This window comes from Canis lupus, chromosome 25 (genome assembly GCF_011100685.1).
Source record: "Canis lupus familiaris isolate Mischka breed German Shepherd chromosome 25, alternate assembly UU_Cfam_GSD_1.0, whole genome shotgun sequence".
Taxonomy (NCBI): domain Eukaryota; kingdom Metazoa; phylum Chordata; class Mammalia; order Carnivora; family Canidae; genus Canis; species Canis lupus.
In genome coordinates, this window is record NC_049246.1 from 38,993,780 (window position 1) to 39,020,463 (window position 26,684).

Genomic DNA, 26,684 nt, shown 5'->3' on the forward strand with positions numbered 1-26,684 from the left:
TAAGCTGACTCATTGGTCATAGTGAGAAGAAAATAGATATTATTTTTATTAATTACAGAGTATCAATAAGCATATTATCTAAAATTATGGAGGAGGGGCGCCTGGGTGGACAGATGGTTAAGCATCTGCTTTCGGCTCAGATCATGATCCCGGGGTCCTGGGATCAAGCTCCACATTGGGCTCCCTGCTCAGTGGGAGCCTGCTCCTCCCTCTCCTTCTGCCTCTCCCCTTACTTGCACTCTCTCTCTGTCTCTTTCTCAAGTGAATAAACAAAATCTTCAAAAAGTAAAATAAAATAAAATAAAATAAAATAAAATAAAAAAGTAATGTAGGTAAATCCATAAGGTATGAAAACAGTCCAAACTGGAAGAAAATTGTAGAGGATGGGATTCAGAAAGAAAGAATTTCAGAACTATATAATTGTTCTGTACAATTTGATGTTACGGTGAATATGTGAGCAAGAATTGTTACAGTAAAGATGCCATGACAGTAACAATAATGCCATTTAGTGTGGTGGTTACATACCTGGATTTTAAGTTTATCACTTACTATTTAGTAAGTGACTTGGAGGCTTGAGCAATTTTCTTTGACCTTTCCTGTCTCAGTTTCTTCATCTGTAAAATGGGAGAGAATTATAGGATTATTGCAAGGATTAATCTGTGGATTTAATCTCTAAAAATTAATCTGTTCACTCAGACATGTGGGAAGTATTTTATGAATATTGGGTTTTACTGCTTAGCACTTCTGACCCTTAATAGATGTATATTTGCTTATAACCTGGTGACTCTTACATCTACATAACTAGGTTATATTTAGGTTTTTAATCTGTATGTACATTGATGGGAGCACAAAATCTCTGCTAAAGGGGTAACTTCCTCTTTATCCCCCAGCCTCGGGTTGCCTGGTTGAGATTCCATCTTCTCTCCTATGGCCTATGGGGCAGCCTTCTAGCCTTTCTCTTCTCAGGCTTCTAGCCCCCAACCCAACTTCCATCCTCACTTAAAAGTCTTCAGTGTTTCTGAACAGCCTCCGGAGAAAATTTCCACTTCTAGATAAAGTGACAAATCTATTCTGTTTCCCTGTTAGGCATCTTGTGAGCAAGCCATGCTAGACTCTCACATTTACCAAAATAATCTATTGAGATAATTATTCCTCTCTGTAGGAAATAAGCCTCATCCAATATAGATAGTAGGACTTGTAACATATTTACCAAAGGAATAACTGAATGAATGAATGAACGAATGAATGAATGAATAATCGAGCTTATAAAACCATGATAACCCTGTTGTTTGATTCCAGAAATAGATAATGTTTATTCTACTACTAAAAAGCTCAAAAAATACATTATAGTCTTTTTCTGTGCCATATAAATCCAATATGCTAAGAAAATACCATCCAATCTTTCCCTGCATGTTTAGGGCTCTGTTTAGGCTAGAATCAGCTCATATCAGTTGATTTGAAATACATATTTATTGAATGAGTTAATACATGAATGGCTAAATGGATGAATGAATTAATATGTGTTCATTCCTAGCTCAAGAATTCCTATTTAACACAGTTAATTGAATTTAACTGCTGGCTGTATTTGAGTTTCCTCATTTTAAAATTAAAAAGTTCAACCCCTAGTATAGTTAAATGTCTACGTATTCTTAAAATAAGTGATATGTAAATGCAAAATTAGAGCCAAAACTGGGATAGTCAATGTTTTATCTATGCTAATTCACTATGTAAAAGCTTTTTCTCTGTTAAAAACTCCACCAACCCTCACCCCCCCAACATTAGTCTCTTTTTTTCAGCCTTTATTAGTTCTTTCTATGGTAACCGTAATGATAAGAGAGAATTCCAGTTCACTAGGAGTTGAAAAGCGCCTTAGTCACATCACCTGTGAGCACGAATGCTGTGAAGGAAGGTCTTTCCAAAGATGAGTGGCCTGGGATGACTGGGTGGCTCAGTGATTGAGCATCTTTGGCTGAGGGCATGATCCCAGGGTCCTGGGTTAGAGTCCTGCATCAGGCTCCCTCTGCCTGTCTCTGCCTCTCTCTCTTTATCTCTCATGAATAAATAAATACATCTTGAAGAAGAAGAAGAAGAAGAAGAAGAAGAAGAAGAAGAAGAAGAAGAAGAAGAAGAAGAGAGGAGGAGGAGGAGGAGAGAGGAGGAGGAGGAGGAGGAGGAGGAGGAGGAGGAGGAGGAGGAGGAGGAGGAGGAGGAGAAAGAGTGGCCAGGGCCTGAGCAGTTTGAAGCAGATGTGTGATTAATGCAGGATGGTGAATGGGAATGGCCACCACCCAACAGCAACAGGAATCCAAGGAGTGGAACTCAGTGGAAAGACCTGACTGCATGTACCAGGAAGATAGAGAAAGGTCTCAATAAATTGTTTGGGCTGTAATTACTGCAGCTTGCAAATATTTTTAATAGCGATGCCAACCAACCAGGAGAATCAGACCAGGGCTTGGTGGATATGAACCAGGTCTCAGTTTCTGGGTTTCTCTTATTCTCCCTCCCCTTCTCAATCTTAAAACCATTTTGGTGGTAATTCACCAAAGGTCAGAGCTTTCTGTTTGAGTCTCTGGGTGTTGGGAGTTGGCATGATGAAAACAGCTTGGTCTTCAGGTAAGCAAATGAGTTCATCTCATTTCAATTACAGGATTTATGTTTCCCATTTAGTTATAAGAAGATGCTATAAAACTCTAATTGCCCAGAGGCAGAAAACTGTGACAAACTTGATTCTTATCCTTTATGTCATTTCTTGGATTTTTACAGCATAGGCTCAAAGTATAATTTCCAAGTCAAATAAACAACAATGCTGAAAAGGCAGTGGTGAAATTCATGCGTGATAACCAATAGAAACAACGTGTGGATGAGTCAGATCATGAAGTCAAGGAAAATTTAAAATTTATTTCTTGTTCTCAGGAGGAGATGGTGGTTAAAATAATAGTTCTATGCCTGAGCAAGACCATGAATTTATGAGGACTTCAGAGGCATCCTACAAGTTGATTTAAAGACCTTAGCAATTGTGTCACTGATTGTCTAAGACAAAACAGCCTAAGATTTCCATAGGTCTCTCTGGGGAGCTTTTGTTTGGGGATGATTCTGAGTTTAGACTTGCTGACTAAGTCGTGGCTATACATTACGTTCATTGCAGTAATCACGTTTATTTTCATTTACGATTCTCTATTTACTTCCCCCTCTAGAATACTTCCAGCTTTATGAGGAAAGGGCCACATCTGTCCTGTCCACTGTAATCCACTGATTCACAGCATGGTTCCTGTCGTGGCTGGTGCTTAATTAATGGGCATTGAATGAAAGGATCATGATATAAATTTTAAGTCTAAACGTTTGACAGAGTAAGTCAGTAGAGGGCAGAACAAGTGTTAATGGTTGGCACCTGCAAAGAAAGTGTTTTGGATAAATTCAGGTAAAAACTAGCTATGGTTTTTCAAAAATGGAATACAATTCTTTGTGAACTGCTGTGCTCCCTTTCATCTAGTAAAAACTTTTATTTGGCTCGTGGTAACAGTCAAGGGGGAATGCTCAGTGTCTACAAAGCCTTTCATAAGACTTCCCACTATTAGTTCTTCTTCTCTCCACAAAACAGGCTTCTGGAAGTTCCTCAGTCCACTTGTCTTTCCCATTCTTTCCTTTCTGATGCAGGGCATTTCTTTAGCTCAGGTACTCTCTCTCTCTGGAGGTTTATCTCCTCTTGGGAGATAATCTCATTACCATTTTCTACATTTTGGAGTTAAAGACTCTTACTATAATACATCAATCCATTCCCTTTAGTAACTGTCTCATGGCATTTTGATTTTGTATGTACACATTTTCCTATTTCCCAGGGGCCACTGAATTCAGATTTTCTTTTCTTTTCTTTCTTTTCTTTTCTTTTCTTTTCTTTTCTTTTCTTTTCTTTTCTTTCTTTCTTTTCTTTTCTTTTTTTTCTTTTTTTTTTCTTTTTTCTTTTCTTTCTTTTCTTTTCTTTTTTCTTTTGTTTTTCTTTTCTTTTTTCTTTTCTTTCTTTCTTTTCTTTTTTCTTTCGTTTTTCTTTTCTTTTCTTTCTTTTCTTTTCTTTTTGTCTTCTTTCTTTCTTTCTTTCTTTCTTTCTTTCTTTCTTTCTTTCTTTCTTTCTTTCTTAGAGTGGGGAAGAGGAAGCAGGAGAGAGAGAATCTTCAGCAGGCTCCATGCCCCATTGCAGAGCTTAATGTGGAGCTTGACCTCATGACCTGAGCCAAAATCAAGTCAGACCTTAACTGACTGAGCTGCCCAGGCACCCCAAAGTCAGAGATTACTTCTTACACTTACTGGATCCCCAGCACCTAAAATGGACCTAATGCTTACCAAGAAATTAATAAATGTTGATAGGATGGACAGATAAATTAATCTTGGACTAAGCTTTAAAAATTACCTGACGACTTACGATGGTTAATTTCACAGGTCAACTTAACTGGATCACAGGCTGCCCAGATATTTGGTCAAACATTATTCTGTGTGTTTCTATGAGGATTATCATTTAAATTGGATAGACTGAGGAAATTGGATAGACTGAGATTATCCTCCCTAATGTAGTTAGGCGTCATCCGATGATAAGTTGAAGACCTGAATGGAACGAAAGGTCTGACTCTCCCACAGGTAAAAGAGAATCCCTCCTGTCTGCCTCCTGTTTGCCTTTGAGAAAAACATCAATTTTTTTCTGTCTTCAGACTTGAACTAAAATCTTGACTCTTCTTAGCTCACTAACTGTATATCTTGGAATTTGTCAGCCTCCATAATCATGTGAGCTGATTCCTTTAAATACATCTCTTTTTATATATTTGTATTTGCTATTGGTTTTGTTTCTTTGGAGAATGCTGATTAATATACCACTTGTTAATCAAAACGAAATAACCTGGAACATTTTCTCTTTGACCTCTGTCTCCTGATACTTTCTTTTGTGTTATAGGCTATAGTCATCTGGGTAACTGAGGTTTGAAGATAAACATCTTTGATTTCTTAGCAGTATTTTCTTTCCTCTTCCAAACCTGTATCATTTTCTAGCTCTTCCCTATTTCTAATAATAAGTTTGAAGTATTCCTTTAATTAAAAATAGACAAATGCAGAGAAAGAACAGTATCTTCTACCCCTGAGCTTTTCAACAAAAAGGAGCCAATATTTAATAATTTTTTTTCATATCAGTATATAACCTATTGCCCTGCCAATTACTTTTCATTGATTCAAATGTATTGCTTTGTATGAGCTCTGGAGATTTGCAAAGTTAACCCTGTATTTTCAGGGGTAGATCATTATTAAAGGAATTTGTAAAGCTGTAACTATTTTATATTACCTTGAATACAGCTGTATTTGTATAAAAAATAAATGTCCAGTGATAGAGGAAAAAGAGTCATATATAGAATTAAAATATTAAGGATATTAAGGCTTATATTCTGGGGGACTAAAGTACAGTAAAGTTTCAGTTATTTAGAAGCCAGTTTTTAGCAGCATAGAGGGAATGTCCTAGTAACTACAGATGATATTAATGATTATGGTGATGAGTGAAAATAAAAATAAAATACAAAGATAGTCTTTAAAATTGAAGCCTCCATCACAGCTGCTAATTATACTTAATATGCTATAGGTTAGCAGATGATCCAGCCAGAAAAGTAAAGAGTATTTTCCTGCTATGGATGTTCTGTTTGGACCTTAATACTGGCAGGAAGAGAGATCTTTCGAAATTAGTAAGATCATGTCATTCTATTGCTTAAAACTTATGAACGGCTTCTTGTCTTTGGCATAAAATCCCACCTTCTTTTTAAATCTCCAAGTAAAGGGGAAAGGAGAGAAAATGAGTGAAAATATCAGTGAGAGGGACAAAACATGAGAGACACCTAACTCTAGGCAATGAAGACGGGGGAATGGAAAGGGAGGTGGGGAGGGAGTTGGGGTGACTGGGTGATGCACACTGAGGGGGTCACTTGGCGGGATGAGCACTGGGTGTTATGCTATATGTTGGCAAATTGAACTCCAATAAAAAAATAAATTAAAAAATTTTGAAAAAAAACTCCAAGTCCCTATGTGTCCTGGCCCTAGTCCATCTGCTACCGATCACTAAGATTCTGTCATACTGGTCCTGTTTTTATCAAGAATATTTCTTCTTCACTGAGTTTCTACTTGCTGTTTCCTCTTCTTCAACTGCTTTTTAGCAAAAGTTGTTTGCTTTCATCTTTTAGACCTGAGCTCAGGAGTCATCCTCATGGCCTTCTCTGAGAATCTCATCTGATGTGTGGTGTTTCCCTTGTGCTCCAACTAACACTTTATGTAACACTGTATTTTTTTTTTTCTAAAATGCAATTGTCAGAAATATTCTTCATTTGTTTCTCTGATTCTCCATGTTAGAATTCCATCTTTACTGGAGCAGCGACCCTGTCTGTCTTGCTCAATGCTGCATTCTCGGTTCCCGGGAAAGTGCCTGCACAGAGTAAGAGGGAGGCTTGCATGAACAAGTGGGTCATGCATAAATCCTCGTGCCATCAAGGCCTTTCAGAAAAACTATCAAAGCTGGCATTTGAGAATCAATGGTGAGTGGGTGATCAACTTAGTTTTCCTTTTACCCTGCTACCACGGTTGAATTTCACTCAGGGAAGTCTCCCTTTGAACTCCCTTCTGATGTTTTAAGTTGGGTATCTATTTCTTGATTTATAAATATACAAATTGTGTGAGGATGGATTATATAGGTACTTTGCCCGGGTCATGGATTCACTAAGTCATCTTGCATCCTACAATAAGGCAGGATGGATATTTGGAAATAAATACTTCCTTGAAGACACCCAGATGCACATTTTATAATGTCATTTACTTTTGACTGCTAGTAAATCAGAAGATTTAAGTCATACCCCAGAAACTAGATGAAGTAGGTGTGCCAAAAGTCTGGTTTTGGGTGTACTTTTGGCAGCTGTCCAACAGTGCATGAGCATCTCAGGATTCCCTGGCTGCAGATAGAGAATCAATGTCACATGAAGAGCACTTAAAGTTGCTAGAACTAGCCCTATCATCAATGGATTTGTCATGGTGGGATTTTAGCAGTGCTGGGAAAACTTTCCCTGGTATAACACCATAAAAATCAAACTTAGTGTATAAGGAAAGGAAACTACTGTTAATTTATACCAAGAAAAACAAAGCAAAACAAAACAACCCAAAGTACATATAACTTCTATTCCTTTCTTCATAAAATATTCATTGAGTATCCATTGGGTAGTAGAGGAAATACCCAGAAGATTAATAGGATATAGCTATATAGGATTGAGCTACATAGGATTGAGCAACTCACAACTTAGTGGATGGGATGAATATGTCTATTTACAATTATACTATATTACAATATGTGTACTTATTGAGACATGATTATTACAGAACACCAAATTCAACTTGAGAGAAAATGTGAAATAAGTTTACCTGTCAGCCGAGTTTTGAAAGCTTAGTAGGGTTTAGTAGTACAGCGCAGAGTGGGGAAAACCAAGGACATTTTGTGCAAAGGAGTACACCCCAACCTTTTAGTAGAAAGTTCCCACTTCTAATACAGTGGGAAGAGAATGCCAGCTGGATCCTAACAGCAGTAAAGATTTGACCAATGGTGACAAATCCAGCAGTTACCCTTTGCAGTGGGGTTGTGGCCTTGGTGGAGGCTAGGTACTGCCTCACACACAGAGGTGACCCACATAGCAGACCCAGTCTACTTAGTTCAGTGATTGTCAACCTGGGGGGATCTCCCTTCCCCCCAACCATAAGACATTTGTCAATGTCTGGAGATGTTTTTGGTTGTCATAATGGGGAAGAGGTGCATTGGCAGCTAATGGATAGAGGGGCGCCTGGGTGGCTCAGCGGTTGCCTTTGGCTCAGATCGTGATCCTGGGGTCCTGGGATCAAGTCCCGCAGGGATCAGGCTCCCCACAGGAAGCCTGCTTCTCCCTCTGCCTATGTCTCTGCCTCTCATGAATAAATAAATAAAATCTTTAAAAAATTATAATGGGTAGAGACCAAAGATGCTGCTAAACATCCTACAATAAGCAGGGCAGCCACCACAACAGAGAAGTACCCAGTTCCAGTGTTAATAGTGCTACCATTAAAGGTCCCAGATTAGACATACTTATTTTCTTTCTTTTTTTTTTCTTTCTTTTTTTTTAAGGAAGATAGTCTAACATGTTGTTTATTTAGTTAGTTAAAAATGAGAACAGTTCGATATTAAGAATAACATAAGAAAGTAGTTCTGACATAAAAATTTTTAATGAAGTTTCAAATAAATTGCAATGACCATACTATTAATAAAAAGTTTAGAACAAGATATTGCTACAACCATATGTTGCTAAGATACGGTCATCTTCTCACTAAAGAACCAGTTTGAGTGGCATAGGGTACTTTACGTTAACAATTAAAATTAGCAAATGTCTTTTTAAAATGTCTCATTGCTTTCATTTTCATTATATCCAAATATAAATAGAGTTTTTTAAAAAAAATTTAAATTCAACTAATTAACAAATAATGTATTATCAGTTTCAGAGGTAGAGGTGAGTGATTCACCAGTCTTATATAAAATTAATTAATGTCCGCCACCCAGTTATCCCGCCACCCTCCCCTTCTCCAATATACTCATTTTCAATTACACACAATACAATGTAAATTTCTGACATTTAGCATAGAACTTTAGAAATGTTGCTTCTCCATGCTCTAAAAGATTCTGTGTCCTATGGTTTGAGAAGCTCCTCTTTTGTTATTTCTCTTGGTCAGCCATCCCTCCTAACCTTTGTGTCCCCCCTCAAACTGATGAGGCTGGTTGATGTGTAACTAGGATGCTGACATGGAAAGGAGGCCACATTTCAGATTGCAAAAAAAAAAAGACAAAAAAAGACTTGAGGACTAATATTAATGAACAATTGTTAAATAGTCTGGTGGTTCTGTTTCAGATTGATTGCAAAAATTTGGCCTTTTTACCTATGTAATGAGTTACTGATTCAGAATCTTCTTACCTTGCTTTGCCTACATGGATCTTGAAGAAGGATCTATACCCCTGGGGGAATGGATCCTTGGAAAGCAGAATTCACAGATCAGATAGTAGCAGTGGTCCCAAGCTAAACAGTAAGAGCCTTTTTTGGTAAGTCCTGTCTTTCCTTCTGGATGTACACAGAATTTAGTCACTCTGATTCTCTGTCAATACTTGGTACTATACCATTTGATTCTTTGGAGATTGTAAAGACTAAAGTTGATATTCAAGAATGTAAAGCCTGACTGATGATTTAAATTTAAGATGTTGGGAAAATAGGTGATCCTGAGAGACCCATAAAAGAGCAAGTGTTTCATATGTTTGCATCTGCTCATTTTGAAATACATACACTTAATCGAATACCTGCCCCTTGATACGGATTGTTCCGAATTAGCAGAAATTCTACGGTGTAATTCATAGGACAGGGCAGAAGGAGAGGATGAATCCTTTAAAGTACAGGCAGAAACTTTAGTCAGACAAACTGATGGGATTGCTGCCAAAGCAAAAGCAAAATGAAAAAACAAAACAAAACCCCTCACAGTTGGACCACCCTCAGAGTTTTCTCCAACAAACGCGGCCAAATATCCTTATACTCAGTGACTTGATTCTGAGGTTCTGAATTATCAGCACCTGTCACTTGGTTGCTTCAGAGAAGGATCATTTGAGAGAAAATGTTATTTCAAAGCTAATAATGGAAAGAGAAAGAAAGTGGTACTCATTTGTCTGGCAGTATTTACCTTGAGTACTGGGAGTAAGAAAAGGATAAATTCAAGCTATTTGGGAATATGAGACAGGATTTGTAAACCAGAAGGACAAGCTTTGCCACCCATAAGAGTTGCTCGGAATACATGGTAAAAGTGCATATTCCCCATTCATTCCCATGAATTCTGACTCAACAAGCTCTAGGGGTATTTCTGGGCAAGTGCTATGGTCTCAACTGTACAAAAGAGCTGTCAAAGAGGTCAACGCAAGGTTGGTGGGCAGCAGAATAGTAGGGTGCATGATAAAAAAGAGCTCAATAAATATTTGTTGAATGAATTGTGTCTAGTTATTTTTCTAGAAACAGAAATCCCTCATTGCTTTCATTTTTAAAAGATTTTATTTATTTATTGATGAGAGACAGAGAGAGAGAGAGAGAGAGGGGCAGAGACACAGGCAGAGGGAGAAGCAGGCTCCATGCAGGGAGCCCGATGTGGGACTCGATCCCAGGACTCCTGGATCACGCCCTGGGCTAAAGGCAGTCGCCAAACCACTGAGCCACCCAGGGATCCTCTCATTGCTTTCATTATGAGTAGGTTGCTGATGGTCTTATTTGGATATATAATATTTTAGAGAAATTCAACTCTCTCCTATTTATTCTGCATTCTGTGTTGGATGAATTTTAGTCTCTGGTGTTCGACAACTCAAGTTATGTTAACTCTTTCCTTCCCTAGCAATATGACCTTGGGCACTTCTCTTGGCATCCTTTGACCTCAGGTTTTAAATTTCTAGCCTGAGAAATTGAATAACTACTTCTCAAAATGTCATGTAATACCGAAAAGTAAGAAAAGGAAATAATATATGTGACACAGTACAAAGTGTGCCACGAATGTTATTTATTTTATGATTCCTAGCAATCAATTATAACCTAGAATTCAGAAGTGTATAACAGGCAGTGGCAGTGAGGTACTTTTAATCAATCCTCTTCTCTAAGAAAATATGTTTTCCTCCATGGCCGAGAGCCAGATTTAAAGTAAAATGCAAGTTAAATATCATTGACAAGTTCAAGTGGTACCTTCCCCACATTCTTTTCTTTTCTTTCTTTCTTTCTTTTTTTTTTTTTTTTTTTTTTTTTGCGTTGTTTCAAGAATCAACATCACTGGGGCATAGCTTGCTTCGAAAGACAGTGTTCATTCAGTTCCCATAGGAGTCAATTCATCTCTAACAGGAGAGTGGATGGTCTGTAGTTGGAGGAGGCTAGTTAAGAAAACCAGCCCACTGCTGAGCCTCCCCACCAGAAAAGCCACTTTTCCTATGTGTACATGCAAACTCACGCACACAAGTAGTCACATGTACCATTCCCTGAATTCTCACCCTGTAAAAGATGAGTCAGATGTGTTCTTCTTACCTCGCCTTCAGCTGTGCTGTATGAAATGTATGTGTTGGTAAAGGATAATTCTTTAAGGGTGTTGACGAGCAATTAAATGTTAGAGTGGAGAAGGATGTGAGTGTCCTGAAAGTAATTCCAAAGCTTTTTTTCCAGCCCCGTTCCTACTTCTTTTCTTTCTGATAAAAGAGGCATAAACATTTCTGGGAAATGAATCATCCTGTCGACTGCATGAAAAATGCAGGCACTTTCCTGTTTAAACCGAGCATATTAAAATAAAATAAAGGAAAAAGAAAGCACGGAGGTAAAATAAAGCATGGTGGGGATTAATCATATGGGCACAAGTCAGCCAGACATAACAAAGCCCAGACAAATACCAGGCAGGTGCTGCCTAACTTGAAGGGCATAATGACCTGCCAGGATCCAGCTTAGTCCTATCTTTGGTGATGTTCGGTATTAGTCAGAGCTTCCTGCACTTCAGGCATCAGAAGCTCTATTGAAATTAGCTGAGGAAAAGAAAGAAAGTTTCCTGTCACCATAGAAAGAAAGTTGGGTTTGAGGATGACTAGCAGACCATCCACTCTGGTCTCTGCTTCTGGAACGTGGGCTTCGTTCTCATGGATGAACCTCCTTAAGATGATGAGTGGAACAGGAAATTCAAGTTCCTAAATCTATATCTTCCAACTTCAAGATACAAGAGAAAATAAGAATGATAGAGTAGGTTAGATTTGAGATACAGACAGGAGGTAAAGTCACAGAGACATGGGGTGTGTGTGTGTGTGTGTGTGTGTGTGTGTTTGTGTCCAGGGGCAATCTGTGGTGGACATGATGATGTGATGCAGAGCCCAAATACTTCTTCAGGAATGAAAACCTCATGATCCAACTTTTTGAAGTGTTACTGGCATCTTCTACTGCAGTTACTTTTGGAGGGTCCTTCCACCTGAAAGACCCACTTCTCCCAAGATCATAATCCTTTCCCAGGATAGTTGGCAATCGGCATCTGATGACAGACAGATGGATAAAAGCCTGTCTCTCCCACTCCAATTTGGGGAAGTTTTGAGAGACCTCTTTGCCCACTTATTCCCCCTCCCTTCCACAAGCGTTGAGTCCAAGATCATGGTGCTAACGAAACCCTTGCATGCCCGGCTCCATCTTGGCGTTGGCTTCTCAGAAAAGCCACCCAGTGACAGTTGAGAAGGAAGAAAAGAGAACACAACTCTGTATATCACTACTCCTTAAGATGCAGAAAGAAAAGTAGCATCTGTTTAAGAAAGAAAAAAATTGAGTAGGAGAAGCATGGTCCAGAGAGATCAGTATTATAAGGTTGGATGTCTTCCCCCCAATATGCTCTATTCATTTATTCAGGTGAGTACATTGACTTAGAGAGGATCAAGCAGGGTGTCTGAGGTTTATGGTAAATTTTTAATAGTAGTGAGAGGGACTAGTCATTCCAACAAGACGCAAGATTGACAAGTCGTGCTGAGGATCCAGATGAGACAGGAACCATAATAGAACAGTTACCAAACTGGACAGTAATGCCATCTACCCTTGCATTGCTTGGTGAAGACAAGGGCTTGATTGATAAATATTTGGGGATTTATGTGGAACTGTAGAACAGTTGCATAAAAACCAGAAGCCAAGAGAGTTGAAGTAGACATTTGAAATAAGAAATAAAACACAGATACACAATTATTGATTCTTCTATATCAATCATATTTTCATATTTTGTTTCCAAGGAATGGTTACAAGGTAACATTCCACTTTTTCTTGATTATTTTAAGTGGGTTTTTGTTTGCAATAATGTTTTACATTATTATTAATATGAGTATGTATTAATGAGGCCAACATCCCATCTGTCTTTTCTAGGTCCCATGGATCTGTGATGAATAAAAAAACACAATATGGATATGCAATACATAAACAATTAAAATGTAAGGTAGGGATTGGTAGGGAACTTCAGCTTTTAGCCAGCCAGAAATTTCACAGAGCAAAAAATGTAAGAAGGATGTTCTGTTAGCATGAGTTCACTTCCTCTTCTAATAACGCATGCCACCTTGAAGTGGGGGCATGAGGATAGAGGGTGAGAATTTGGAGAATGACTAGAGTCTCATCTTGGGCTTTCCCACAGTACTGGTGAAGAGAGGTCTTACCTTAGGTTGCCCCTGCCTAGCAAGGAGAGCCCTACTGAAATGAAAGGGCAGTCATCTAAATGAAGAAAAGAAGACCACTGATCCCAAAGGGAGAAGTAAATAGTGAGAACAGAGACACTAGAAGCTCCCCAGTTTCAGACAGAGTGTGCAGTCCCCTCATCTGTGCCTCATGGTACTCAACACCAACCACAATCTTCTATCTGATTTCCTATTTGTTTACCAATCTGTCTCTTCCATTAGTTAGAAGCTCCTGAAGGGCAAGCTCTGTGTGTCATCTGCCTTTTTGTCTCAAGAACCTTTCAGAGGGATCCCTGGGTGGCGCAGCGGTTTGGCGCCTGCCTTTGGCCCAGGGCGCGATCCTGGAGACCCGGGATCGAATCCCACGTCAGGCTTCCGGTGCATGGAGCCTGCTTCTCCCTCTGCCTATGTCTCTGCCTCTCTCTCTCTCTCTCTCTCATTGTGTGACTATCATAAATTAAAAAAACAAACAAACAAAAAACACCTTTCAGAGAGTCGGCTTGTGATGTGGTGTGCAAGAAAGGAAGACTGAGTAAAGGAACTCAATAGATAAATCTGACAATTATTTTTGTAGGTATTGAACTCAAATGTCTCAAAGCTCCATCATAATAAAATGAGATTTCTTATATTGACATTATTGGGACCTTTGGTAATTCATTCCAGGAAAACTTCATGTCTGTGCAATATCCAGGGCAAGGAATGGGCTGTATCCTCTCTGCCCAGTACAATCGATGCTTGACATTTCAACCAGCATGAGGTTATCATACAGCCATTCTTTATTCTGGATGCTGGGAAAGCTCCAAGTTCACTAGGGAGGGTGGGGCGGGGGGCCAAGTCCAGCGTTTAGATTCTCAAACTGTTTCCAATTAGGAAATGACTTCTGTGTTTCTCCCACTCAGGTGCCTTTGATTAGTGAGAAGCACAAATATGCAGTCCCTCAAAAATGCGCTCCCTTGGTCAGAACCTACAAAAGCTAATCAACTGTCCAGCTGGCTTACATTTCTATACATTCCTTGACACACACAGATGTATCTTGAACCTGGCTGGCCTATCCTTGTGCATGGCTGCCAGACTCCACAAGGCTAACTAAGGAATGCTCAGAGTTGTTTTTGTTTCTTATACCAGGGGCCCTGACCTGTAGGATAGAGCCCCTTCACCAGGCAGCTGTGTGACCTTGCCAAATCCTGACCCAGCTATCCATGAAGTTGCTTTAAGATTGTAGGTGTGGATATTTTTTTTTTTTTTTTTTTTTTATTTTTTACCACTGGTAAGTGATTGCGGCTCTTTAGAAGGGAAGGCTGAATAATGAAGAATAGTGATGCATGTGTGTACGTGTGTGTGCATGTGTCACAGTGTCCAATATTAAGGCCTTTTACTATCTAATACATTTGGGTTTGGAATTGAGATGAAGGCCATCGAGAAGATCAAGGAATGGTGGAGAGGCTTCTCATGCCCTCTTTTCTCCAATCTTGCCCCCCTTTGCAGCCTGATAGATTTGACCAGGTCTGATCAGCTCTCTCTGTGGCTCTAGACAAGGGCTTCCCGTGACTTTTTGAAATAAAACAGAATTCTTTGTGTTCTGTAGGTACCTGTCTCCCTCTGCAAGGTGTCCTCGCCTTGGTCTAAGTCTCACTCTTACACCTGCTCCTCTCTGTCCCTGTTGTCCCTTTTCTGTGGTTCTCATTTTTTTTTAAGATTTTATTTATTTATTCATGATAGAGAGAGAGAGAGAGGGAGGGAGAGAGATTAAGAGGCAGAGACACAGGGAGAGGGAGAAGCAGGATCCATGCTGGGAGCCCGACGTGGGACAGGATCCCAGGTCTCCAGGATTGCACCCTGGACCAAGGCAGGTGCCAAATCGCTGAACCACCCAAGGATCCTCTGGTTCCCATGCTTTTCTGTCTCATCTGATCTCATCCACTGGTCCTAACACAAGCTTTCCTCTCATCATGTAAGTGCCCTTCACGGTGTCCTTCCCAGGTGCAACTTTACCGGGAACTATGTGATCGTTCATTACAAATGTAGACACTCACAGACAACTGTGTTGGTGTCATTCTGAGCTGTTCTCCAGGGTCCAGCCCTGTGCCTACACACAATTCTGTTACCAGTTATGTTGAGTTCAGGTAACGCCCAGGGACTCTTCCTTTGTGCCCCTTGCCTGCCCACACATACCCTTTTCCTGTGTCTTTGTCTACTACCCTTTCTCCTAAGCCACAAATTCTCTCTTAAAGGAGGATTTTTTACATTTTTAAGGAAATCACCTATGATGACAAGGTATTATTTAAGATCCATTAGTTAGGGAATATCCTAGATGAGCAAAACAATTTACAAATTTACCATCTGGACCCCAAATGTATATCTGTTTTCTTAAACCCACAAAAACACATACTGTATTCTCTATGCTTCTTGACCTTAGTATCCAATTCATACGAGGTGCTCAATACCATGTACCATCTCTTTCGATACCTGTATACGTCTCTCTTCAGCTTTATTTAAGCTCCATACCAGTAATTATTCTGATTTACATCAATACGCCCTAATAGTTAATGTATTTTTATAAACCCCAGTTCACTTGTTTTACATTTCCCAGGCAATACAATCTCAATTACATCATCCACAGTCAACTATAAGATAAACATCTTCCGTCACCAGGTCCAGTAGATGCAAAACTGTAGGAACATATAAACAAATATTTTGATTTTGTTTACATGTGTGCCACCAGCTGCTTCAGAAAATCCACTTGGGGGAAAGAAAAACCCAAATTACAGAAGAACCTTATATTGTAAACACCTGGATTTAAATCCTCAACAAAAAGCCAGAAAGTAAACACTGTAATATTAAACTCATTCATCTGGGGAAAACCTACTCCCAAGTGTCTGAGATATTGTTTAATTTTACATAAAAGAGACAGAGTAGGTGGCAAGGAGAGAGAATGGAGCAGATAAAAAGGAGAGACTCACTGCAGTGGGAGCAGCCGGGGCTCATCTGAATGGGTTTTGATGGATTGTTGGAGAGTTAAGAGCACCCCAAATAGACTGAGATTCCCCTTTGCCTATGCCCATTTGAGCTTATAAAGAGGATAATTTGACCACACGTTCATTTTCTATCAGCAGGAAGCCCATTTGCTAAGTGCCAGCAGCTTAATTCGGTAAAATACCCTTACTGAGAGTCAGTGAGTGTCAGGAATACAGAGATTAATAAAAGGACTTCTTTCCTTTGGGGATCTACAATTTAGTGAGGGCTGAAATACGCGTGAATAATTGTGTAATATTCGTGATACATGCTGGAACAAGGGTTAGTGCCAGACCAGTGCTGCCTCTGAGGAGGAAATAATGAACTCTTGCAACACTTCGTAGGACAATTGATGAGCCTTAGAGCCTGTGGAAATGCTTCTCCAATGTTGAGGTAGTGGAAGGTGAGTTGACAGGTGTAAGGGGAGTTATAAATGTGTGTTCCAGGCAGAGAGAACATCCAAAAACAGTGAGAGCTCCCCACGACTGCCCCAACGTCTGTGGGACAGTTGGAACCAGGAGCTACCGGCAACCCCACTCATGGACACAAGGGCACACACGCTATTCCCAGGTTATTGCCTGTACTCCTGTGTGTGTTCCATTGTTCTGTGGCTTATCCTTTCCAAATCACTGGGTCAAAGATAAGATTATTAACATGATTAGGAATTTCAATATGGCAGCCAAAGAACATTAAACCAATTGAGGGGTATCGCTCAACCCTCAGTTGGGGGATGGCGACTGTACTATCCCACAGATTTCACGCCAGGAACTCAGCTCTGCCTTAGCATAATTCTCAGCCCAGAGTAACATAGTACATGGTCAACAAGCATTGTTTCCCCTTTATCCCCACCCCCAGATTTAGTATTTAACTAAGCTTGGAAATCAAACACATTGGAGAAGTCTGTAGGGGAAAGCCAGCAACAGTGGGATGAAGTAGAGGCCAGAGGCAAGGCCCAGATGCTGCAAACCTTTACACAGCAGGTTGGAATTTGATGCATATCCTCTGGGTGCAGGTTCACTGTTGAATGATTTCAGGCAGGAGGGTTGGAGATCAGATTTGTAGACTGAGAAATTCAATCTGGCTTTAAAGAGGTGAGATGGATTTGATGTGGGAGATCCAGGAGGTCGGGAAACCAGGTCCAAGCATTGTAGGTAGGGGGGATATTTTACCTCCCCTGCCTGTAGAGATTAGGGTACTAGTTGATTCATAGTGAATACTCTAGTTCTGAATGTGCATGCATGCCCTATTTGACCCACTAGAGAGGAAATTCCTTGGGTTTTGTGGTGCCTTTTATGTAATAGATGCTTAATATTTATTTCCTATTAAACTGAGGTTTCTTTAGCTATTTGAGTGATCACATCAAAATCTTTTTGAGTGATCACATCAAAATCTTGACTCACATAGAAGTCTGAGTCTGAATTTAACCCAAAAATATGTATATCATAGGCTTGTGTATTTTTAAAAATGATTTTATTTATTTATTCATGAGAGACACACACAGAGAGGCAGAGATATAGAAGGAGAAGCAGGCTCTCTGATGGAAACCTGATGTGGGACTTGATCCCAGGACTCTAGGATCTTGACCTGAGCCAAAGGCAAATGCTTAACCACTGAGCCACCCAGATGCCCCTAGGCGAATGTATTTTTAAGGAGCAGTTATATATTACATGGGAGCTACCGATGTTCACTCAATGCTCCTGAATGAAGTTAAATGGTGGAAGGTGATCTTCACAGAGAAAAATATAAACATATCACTGTATTGTCTTAAAGTCATTAAAAATCATCGATAAGGAAAATAATATTATAGGTCTATTTGTAGAGAAGAGGTCATACTTGTACATTAATACTTTAGATAATTACGATTGTGTGGGATTGTCATACCACAGTCCAAGGAGATTGGGGCTTCTAATATGAACACAGTGGTGCGGATTTCAACCTTTGCTTTAGACTCCCCTGGGAGATTTTTTAAAAATCGCTCTTGCCGGGAAGCCACCACAACTGAGTTAGAGTCTCTGGGAGTGAGACTTGGGTATCTGATTTATCCCAAGCTTTGTTGAGTTACAACTTACATGCTCTAAAATTCAGCCACCTAAAGTGATTAAAGAATGTTATGTAAATGTAATCAAAGTATTTAGTCTCTGTACCTGGTTTCTTCACGTACATGGTATTTTTGAGATTCATTATATTGTTAAATATGATAGTAGTTCATTCCTTTATACTGTATGGAGAGTACTGAGTAGTGTTCTAGAGTATGGCTATACCACAATTTGTTTCTCCGTTCATTAGCTGATGGGGACAACTGAACCTTTTAAAAGTCTCCCAGTTGATTACAAAGCATAACAAAGGTTGAGAAGTACTATCTCAGGGAACTTTAAATATACATATTATTTTATATTTTACCAAATGCTCCCCAAATCCCTCAGTTATCATACTTGTACTTATTGATTTAATGTGATATAGGAAGGGGAGAAGTGAGAATGACTGCAGCTGTTCTGTCGGCCACACTGTCTGATGCACATGGAAACTTCGGGTCATGTCTGCTTAACAATTATTTTCCACTTTACATTACTAAAAATATATGTACTTTTCAAAGGCAAAGTGAATTAGTACCACACACATCCCATTATCCCTGTTATCAATGAGGTCTGATACGCTGGTGGAAGATTTCAGAGAAACAAATGATTCACATTCCGACTCATCTTCTCTTACCCATAAATGGAAAAATTCTTGCCTTATTAAAGAAAGACCAGTTTTAGGATGCATGATTATTAAACTAACATGTACATATTTCTGGCCACTTGGAAAGCATTGTGAGAGTCTTCCCGGATCCAAGTCTATAAATTCTGATTAAGAACAATTTATAAGGGCACAGCCATTTCCTTCATAAATGCTCGGTTGTGACAGTTTGTCTGTGCTTCTCCAGTCCTTTAAAGGCAACACTTAGAAGCGATGGGATCAGGAATATCCTGGAAACTTCAACATCACAATGAAAAAAAGTGCATTGGTCTGTGCATCTGTTTTAAAAAATGAGTTTCTGAGGCAGTTTTTAAATTGCCGTGATTTAATAGATTATGGTGGTGTTGGATACATAATGCAACTGAGTCATAAGGAGATGGCCGGGGCCCCCACATGTTCCACGGAGACTTTCACAAGGGATCAGCTGCCCGTTGAGGAGTGTCTCTGAGTTAAATCAAACTTGAACTTTACACTTCGGAAAGAATGATGTGCACAAGGTCCTGTGCTGATGAGGCAAGATCAAGCACTGCCTGGATTTGAGTCATTTTTACTGATGTTCTTAACTATTGCAACCCCTCTACCACCTGAAAATGCTACCTACCATTGAGAAATGAGCTTTTTGGATCTTACGTTCTCCTTGACTATTGTCATCTCTGGGCCTCAGGGAATAAAAATGTAACCTAGAATTTCTGACGTCTCTCTTGTCTGCCTATTTAATAATAATAATAATAATAATAATAATAATAATCCCCTTCAGAACTGCTATGCATCAACTCTGCTTTTTAAATGTTAATGGGTGGTTGGTTCTCATCATATTTGAATGGTTAAAAAGGTTAGGGAGACTTCTTCCTCAGCCTTCTGCAGGTTATTCCTTTCAGTTCATTGCAAAAATTCTTTCTTTTGGCAACCGAAGGAAAATGTAGCAGTGATTTCCCGGGAGATTTTTATTCAGTTCTCCTACATACATGCACACACAGATATATTATTGAAGGAATTCCTAGTTTCTGAGGATGTGCCAAGTCCTGCAAAGATAACAATGAGGTAATTCTAAAGTAAATGATACTTTTGTCCTCTGACAAACAGATAGGGGGAAAAGTCTAAAAAAAGAATCACCATAGGAGTTAAACAAGAATCTTAATGAAGTGAAATAAAATTGGGAGAGAGTGGGTATTTTTTTTCATTTGCTTATGAAGAGCTTAACATTATTTCAAGGTAATAGCTAATCAAGTAGTTTGAAGCTGATCTGCTGGGTTGAATAGTGTCCTTCCCCCAAATCCAGCCCCTTCTTAGGACTCCAGAATGTAACCTTATTTGGAAATAGGGTCATTGCCAACACAATTCCTTAAGTGAAGGTCACACTGAGTATGGTCAGCCCACAGTCCCACATGACTTGTGGCCTCATAAAAGGAGAAGTGACACAGAGACACAGACGCAGAAGGAAGACAGTCATGTGAATAGTGGAAGCCGAGATGACAGTGATACAGCCACAGGCCAAGAACTGCCTGGGGCTCCCAGAAACTGGAAGAGACAGGGAAGGATTTTCCCCTGGAGGCTTAGGAGGGAGTGTGGCTCTGCCAACACCCTGATTTTGGACTTCTAACTTCCAGAACTGCCAGAGAATAAATTTCTGTTGTTCTAAGCCACCCATTTTCTGGTACTTTGTCACGAGAGTCCTGGGAAACTAATACAACTTGTCTCTGGAATTTTGTCCAAAGTGGGAGCTTGAGGCTTACCATCCTATAGACTGGTGGTCTAGGAGGAGTCAGAAAAACATTAGGAGAAACACAAAGGGAGCGGCCCCTCACTTCTGCTCACTCATGACTTTCTGACCATGCCAAACATTGTGATCTCTGAGCGAACAGTAGCAGGATCACCTGAAGTCCTCAAAATGAGGGATTCCTGCCAGACCCAAGCCTGTTGCTTGGAAGTATTTCTGTTTAGAGCCAAGGGATCTGCATTTTACTAAGTTCCTATGTCTTCCTTATGAATGCTAGAATTTTGGAACAATGTCCATATAGAATCCCATCTCTTACCATCTTTGAGAGATAATCAAGCAAACCCCCACCAATCCACTAAGGCCAACAAAGGCTCAGTCTTGTTCTTAAGACTGTATATAGAGCCAAGTGAAGTCCAAACATCGGACAGAATCAGTGAGCTCCCCAGACCACATAGTCTCTTAACGGGACATAGAACAGCATATATCCAGGTGACCCTTAATTTCCCCCCTGCTCCCTCAATTCTATAGCAAAGAATGGGACAAATCGGTCCTCTTATACCTTATGCCAAAACCATGGCTGCTGGAATTTGAAAATGATAGAGGAAAAATATGGAAACTACCAAATGTATAACTTGCTACCTGTATGGTTTTCTTCTTGAACCCTTCGACAAAAATAAAAATTACACGCCTTTGAAATAAATTAAAAATCATTACTAAGATTAAATCAACAAAAGAAAAGCAAAAGGGAAAGGAAATCCCATTTAACAAGAGATTTTCAATAACATAAATCTGAAATTATATTTGTATGAAGTAAATTGGTTAAAGGATTTGAAGTGGACATTCTAAATCTCTCCTTAGTCTTAGGATCCATAAATCATATGTATGATTTATACAGGTGAGATAACTCATGTGTGCATCTTATAAATACAGACGTGTATGATTCTAATAACAAGGTTTTCACTTATTTCCTTTACAAATTTTGGATTTTGAAAAGTTTTAAAAGTACAGGAAAGACAAGAGAATCATGTAATGACTTGTGTATGTACTCCCCATTTTTAACAAACTTTATAACATTTCTCTGCAATGTTATTATGAACAAAATACATAGAGCATTATAGACCAGATTTACTTGCTTCTTGGGACTATTTTTTTTTTTCACCTTAATAGAAAGAATTATGCTCTTAAATCCCACAGTCTGTTTTCTCTCTCCCTGTCACTTATATCTGTGCATGTGTGTATGTATATGTATATATATATATTTGTTTTTATTCAATTTAACCGCCAAATGGTAGTCTATTCTTTGGAAACAAAACAATTTCTTTTAGATATTTCCCAAATCATGCATAATTTTTTCCTAAGTATCCACAATGTTGAGTTATCATAATTTTTTAAATATCATGAAGGCTCTCTGTGTTTTTCTTTTGTATTTTATAACTGGTATTGTTGGTATAAGAACATAGCTGATTTTTATTGTTCGTCTTCTTGATGTATGTAAACCTTGTTCTTACTAGTTTTAATTGCTTATTTATTTGTTTTCAGGGCTGTTTCAGGCTTTTTAAATTTTTAAAAAAGATTTTATTTATTTATTTGAGAGAAAGCATGAGCCGGGGCAGGGAGGGACAGAGGGAGAAGGAGACTCAGACTCCCACCTGAGCAGGGAGCCCAACCCAGGACTTGATCCCAGGATCCTGAGATCATGACCTGAGCTGAAGGCAGATGCTTAACCCACTGAGCTGAGCATCAGGTGAATCACGCAGGAGCCCCTATTTCAGGCTTTTTATTTAGGTAGCCATTTCATCTGCATATAAAAATCATTTTTCTTTTTTTTTTTTAAATCATTTTTCTTATCCTTTCTTTGTATTGCCTATTGAATGACTTGGGGATCTCTGGGAAAGTTATGATGTCAGGACTATGTTGGGGTATAATGTTTCTGACATTAATAGGAATATTTCTGATGCTATAAAAGTAAGCATAGTGGGGATCCCTGGGTGGCGCAGCGGTTTAGCGCCTGCCTTTGGCCCAGGGCGCGATCCTGGCGACCTGGGATCGAATCCCACGTCTGGCTCCCGGTGCATGGAGCCTGCTTCTCCCTCTGCCTGTGTCTCTGCCTCTCTCGCTCTCTCTGTGTGACTATCATAAATAAATAAAAATTAAAAAAAAAAAAGTAAGCATAGTGATGATTAGATATGCACCTTTCTTCTAGTAAATTACTGTTATACATATCTTTAGAGCTAGGCCACTGGAGAAAGATATTGAGGGAGCTTCTAAAAGCTTCATAGAATAAAAAAAGCCAACACTTTATGAGAGAGAAACTATGACTCATAGCTATGCTTCATATTAGAAACATTGGTTATAACATATCCTAGTCAATGACCTGAGCATCTCTTCCGATGGTGGATCCTGGTTATAACTGAACACAGAGAAATTATTTTTGCATCAACCCTTCAGTAAACAACACATATAATTTATCTAATAATTACATAATTAAATGAATAATAATTATGTGAAATAATAATTATATAATAAATAAATAATAAAAATTAATAATAATAAAAATTAAATAAATAATAATTATTATGTTGTAGTAATTCTAATGAATGAAAACATTATAGTTTTTTTGTTTTTCAGCCTGAAAAATTAAATATAACATATACATAATTTTGATTAAAAGCACTTATCGGGTTAAAAATATTTCTTTATTTCTAGCATACTGAGTTTTGTTCTGATCATAAATGGGTATTTGAAAAACTTCTTCTGCTTCTATTGAGATAATCACATGGTTTCTGTACCACAACTCATAAAGTTGCTGAAATTCCTGACCTTGAATATTCTTGTATTCCTGGGATAAGTTCTAGCTAATGATAATTTTTATTAATATAGTGTGGAATTTAGCATGATGGTACTTCATATAGGATATTTTCATTTACATTCATAGGTGGGATTACTTTTTTATTTTTCTTATATCATCCTCACAAAGTGTTACTATAAAGGACATTACCACATGTGCATTGAAATGAGTAGATTTCTCTCATTTTCTCTGACATGATTTGTAGAGGACGTGAATTGTCTACTCCTTGGAGTTTTGATATAAGTTTGCCTATAAAGTCCTCTTAGCCTGTTTTCTTTCAGGGTCGTGGTAAGGTAGGCTGGGAGGTAGGCTGGGAGGTAAGCTTATTTTTTTAAATAAGCAATTTGTCTATTTTAATATGGTTATGAGTCCATTAGAGCATTCTATTTCTTATTTTTAACAGCCTTATTAAGGTACAATTCTCCTACTGTGAAGTCCCACATAAAATTCAATGACTTTTAGTAAATTTGTGGAGTTGTGGGATCATCTGCACAACCCAACAATGAAATATGTTCATCACACCAAAAGCCCATTGGTGCCTGCCTGAGGCTATCTCCCATCCCCCCCACCCCACCCCTCCCACTCCCTCACCCCCACCCCCAGCCTTGAACAACCACTAATTTAATTTCAGTCCGAGTGATTTGCATCTTGTGGGCATGTCATATAACTGGAAACATGCAAAAATGTGGTCTTTAACATTTGCCTTTTCTTTCTTAACATAGTGTTTTTGAGGTTCCTCAATGTAGTAACAGGTATCAGCAGCTGATTCATTTTTTATTTTAGTATTTGTTATCCATTTTTTTCTTGAATTTCTTTATTTTTCTTTCTTTCTTTATTTTTTTCTTGAATTTCTTTGGAAATCTCTTATTTTCTTTAATATCTCTTTCATGTTTTAAAATATGTTGATAAAGTTTTGACTGATTTCTAAAATTATTCTCTTATAGTCTTTTATTAATTTGACTTAAACCTTTCCTTTGTTATTTGATCCCTATTTTTGGTTCCAAGTATGCTTTTGTTTGTGTGCATTCTCTTTATTATTTTTTTCTGAGAAATATGACAAAAGATTTATATTTTTAATATTTTTAAAATAGCCAGTTATTGGTTTAATTGATGATTTCTATACCACATGTTTCATTTTTATTCCTTATTTCTTTTCATTATTTTACTTTCCATGGGTTTTATTCTTTATTTATTTTCCTAATTTCTTTCATGAAATAATTAATTTATCCCATTTGTTGTCAGTCTTTTCTTTTAAGGTTTATTTAAAGCTATCATATATTTTTCTACTTTAAGCATTACTTAAGTGTAGCTCACAAGTTCTAATGTGTGATATCTTCATTCTCATTTGTATATATATTAAATATTTTAAAAATATGTACCTTATCTACTATATCTTTGTAGTTCCTTTTTTCTCTCAATCCCACAGCTGATAAAATTGCTGTGCTAAATTTGATATTTATCAATCCCCTTGCTTATTTATACTTTTAATACATGTTTATATTTTTTTTTTCCAAAATCCACAACTGCATGCTATTCAATAACACTGATGAAATGCAATTTATCCCCCCCCCCTTTTTTTTTTTGAGAAACTCTTAGGGTTTTTTTTTTTTTTTAAGATTTATAAGTTTTTGTTTTTTTTAGAGTGAGAGTGTGAGCAAGGAGGAGGGGTAGAAAGAGAGGGAGAATCCTCAAGTAGACTCCCTGCTGAGCAGGAAGTCGAATGCAGGGTTGGATCCCAGGACCCTGGGATCATGACCTGAGCCAAAAGCAATAGTCAGCCACTCAACTGACTGAGCCACCCAGGTGCTCCAGAACACTTAGGTTGTTTATTTTATTTTTAAAAAAGATTTATTTATTTATTTATTTATGATAGACATAGAGAGAGAGAGAGAGACAGAGACACAAGAGAAGGGAGAAGCAGGTTCCATGCCGGGAGTCCGATGCGGGACTCGATCCCAGGACTCCAGGATCCTGCCCTGGGCCAAAGGCAGGCGCTAAACCGCTGAGCCACCCAGGGATCCCCCACTTAGGTTGTTTAAAAACTATTTCTATTTTAAGTAATGCCTCTGCACACATTTTAGTGTATGTCTCCTTATATATGCCCTGAGAGATTTGTCTAGAAGATAAAAGAGCTTCCTTTATGAATCACAGGGCATTGACATCTTCAGCTTCACTAGAGAGTCCCAAATTTTCCTCTGACCAACATTCCAGCCCAAAGGAAGAAAGTATGATGGCATGGAAATGAGAAAGCTCCATAATTCCTTATCTGAAATTGAGTCACATGACTAGAATTAGCTGCACGAGCAGCTGCAAACTGCGTCTCTGCCTTGAAATCATGTGCATAACCAAAACATAGAGTTATGGTATACAATCTCTATTGCCCAAATAATATGGAGGAGGGGAGAATACAATGTAGAGAGTAGTGACAGCCCTTGCTAAAGTACCCCAGAATCCATGTGCCTCTTCTTCCCATACTAGCACTCACTCACTATCCAAGGGAGCTCACCAAAAGTGTCTTCGCATCCAAGAAGCAGAACCTATTGGATCTGCTTCTTCTCAAACCCAATGGATAGTAGGAGAAGAAACAGGAACACCTATGCTGGAGGAAAGCAGACTGACTATAAAGTGTTTGATACCCCCCATTTCCTGGGAGTGAAGTGTCTCTAGTTTTCATTGTCTGAAAGAGAAGTCTTCATAATTACAGGCACCCGAGTATCTCTATGAAAGATCTATGGCTCATACCCTAAAAAGAGCAATAAATTCTTTGTGCATATTGGTATATTGTGTCAAATGTTATTCTGACACTCATGCCTCTTCATCTTAATGATTCTGGGCATTTATCCAAAACTCTTTTGCACTATCTTGTTCTGGAAGGTTAAAAGACAAGTTCATTGAAAATATATTGGGTTTTTGTACTCTTCGGTAAAAATGCTCTAAATTATACGTATCATTGGTTTGATATTTCTACTTATGGTATTATAGAAGATGACAAGAGTTTAATAAAATGATATGACTCTTTCTTTGAAGTCATTGCAGTTCTACAGACCAGACAGATTTAGCCATATCTTATAAGAACAGAACAGTTATATGAGTTACGGCATTTTGCTAAGTGT

General features: G+C 38.5%; 1 long non-coding RNA gene across 1 annotated transcript in view; it reads right to left on the reverse strand.

Moving 5' to 3' along the window:
- Positions 1-26,684, reverse strand: part of LOC111092343 — a 54,240-nt gene that overhangs the window by 8,806 nt on the left and 18,750 nt on the right. Inside the window, exon 2 of the long non-coding RNA XR_005378273.1 lies at positions 526-614. This is a non-coding gene — a long non-coding RNA (uncharacterized LOC111092343). The remainder of the gene's footprint in view (positions 1-525; positions 615-26,684) is intronic.